Raw genomic sequence first — 2,377 nt, 5'->3', positions numbered from 1 at the left:
AAACTCCACTATGGCCAAGACCAAAGAGGCCTCTCTCATAATTTTAAGTGGGAGAACTTGCACAATTGGTGGCTGACTAAATACTTTTTTGCCCCAATTTATCATTACACATTCATATTGTATAGATACTGTATCTAACATTCCAGAGGATATGTTGGTATGTTAATATTTAATGTTAGAATAGGTTTTGTTTTTTTGCAGTACTGTTGTGTCAGTGTGAAAAGAGAGAGGGTCCTGAGACAGAGGTCAGATGCAGACCCACAGTAAAGGTTAGTCCATCTGTTCAGTGGCCTTTGAAGCCCAGCCATACCCCCTCTCTTATCAGCAGTCCCCTGTTCTTATAGCTCCTCTCCCTCCCTCTCTCCTCCCTGACTCTCCCATTCCTCTCTACCCAAACTCCCCTTTGTTCTCTCTGCCCCTCTCCTCTTTGCTCCCTCCCTCCCTCTCCTCTTTGCTCCCTCCCCTCTCCTCTTTGCTCCCTCCCTCCCCTCTCCTCTTTGCTCCCTCCCCTCTCCTCTTTGCTCCCTCCCCTCCCCTCTCCTCTTTGCTCCCTCCCTCCCCCCCTTTTGCTCCCTCCCCTCTCCTCTTTGCTCCCTCCCTCCCCTCCCTCTTTGCTCCCTCCCCTCTCCTCTTTGCTCCCTCCCTCCCCTCTCCTCTTTGCTCCCTCCCCTCTCCTCTTTGCTCCCTCCCCTCCCCCATTGCTCCCTCCCCTCTCCTCTTTGCTCCCTCCCTCCCCTCTCCTCTTTGCTCCCTCCCCTCCCCTTTGCTCCCTCCCCTCTCCTCTTTGCTCCCTCCCTCCCCTCTCCTCTTTGCTCCCTCCCCTCCCCATTGCTCCCTCCCCTCTCCTCTTTGCTCCCTCCCTCCCCTCTCCTCTTTGCTCCCTCCCTCCCCTCTCCTCTTTGCTCCCTCCCCTCTCCTCTTTGCTCCCTCCCTTCCCTCTTTGCTCCCTCCCTCCCCTCTCCTCTTTGCTCCCTCCCTCTCCTCTTTGCTCCCTCCCTCCCCTCTTTGCTCTCTCCCTCCCCTCTCCTCTTTGCTCCCTCCCTCTCCTCTTTGCTCCCTCCCTTCCCTCTTTGCTCCCTCCCTCCCCTCTCCTCTTTGCTCCCTCCCTCCCCTCTTTGCTCTTTCCCTCTCCTCCCCTCTCCTCTTTGCTCCCTCCCCTCTCCTCTTTGCTCCCTCACTCCCCTCTTTGCTCTTTCCCTCCCCTCTCCTCTTTGCTCTCTCCCTCCCCTCCCCTCTCCTCTTTGCTCCCTCACTCCCCTCTTTGCTCTTTCCCTCCCCTCTCCTCTTTGCTCCCTCCCTTCCCTCTTTGCTCCCTCCCTCCCCTCTCCTCTTTGCTCCCTCCCTCCCCTCTCCTCTTTGCTCCCTCCCTTCCCTCTTTGCTCCCTCCCTCCCCTCTTTGCTCTTTCCCTCCCCTCCCCTCTCCTCTTTGCTCTCTTCCTCCCCTCTCCTCTTTGCACCTTGCCTCCATCCTCTGCTCCCCCCCCCCCACTCTCCTTTTCCTCCCTCTGTTCTTCTCTCTCAATCTCACCTCCATCTCCTCCCCCGGGTCTCCCTCTCCTGCCTCCCTCTTCACTGCCTCGCCGTCTCTTTCAACCAAGCAGTCCCCTGATCCTCCCCCTCCCATTCAGATCACAAATGTCCCTCTCTACTCTCTCTTTCCCTTCCCCTCCCATCTCCCTCCTCTCCCCTCCCTGTCACTAGAGCCTCTGCAAGACTCATATAACTCCTGAATGTTAATAAGGATGTCAGGTTCGGGTGCCAAAACAACATTGTGAGAAGTGTGATGGCGGTGTTGAAGCTTTCATCTCGCTTGTCACTCTCATTAGGTAAGTCAGGTAGTTAGGTAGTTAGGTAGGCAGGCAGGCAGGCAGGCAGGCAGACAGACAGACAGACAGACAGACAGACAGACAGACAGACAGACAGACAGACAGGCAGGCAGGCAGGTAGGCAGGCAGGCAGGCAGGCAGACAGACAGGCACAACATTCTCCACCCCCTGGAATGATTCCATAAACATGGCCATCATCTCCAACTGCCTAGATGATACATCTAGCTACTAACCTCAGCTGAGAGACATCCTCTAAGTAGACCTACCACACAGATAGATAAGCCTGATTGACAAGGAGCCTGGGTGATCAGGAGCTGAGAGCAGATTTACTTGGCAAAAGAAACTACACACACACATACACACATACAAACACACATCGATTTGTCCGCCGAAGGAGCATTCCTGAATCAAGACGTGCATTGTGCTGTTCTCCCCCTACAGCTCGGTATTCATCAACATCCAATTAACATTGAATGCAGCCCTCCAGATGGCTGGAGAAACGTACAGTCGCAGCCTCAGAGACAGAGGCACATTGTCAACGTATATATGAG

This window comes from Oncorhynchus keta, unplaced genomic scaffold (assembly GCF_023373465.1).
Source record: "Oncorhynchus keta strain PuntledgeMale-10-30-2019 unplaced genomic scaffold, Oket_V2 Un_contig_15780_pilon_pilon, whole genome shotgun sequence".
Lineage (NCBI taxonomy): Eukaryota > Metazoa > Chordata > Actinopteri > Salmoniformes > Salmonidae > Oncorhynchus > Oncorhynchus keta.
This window is presented reverse-complemented; position numbering follows the sequence as displayed.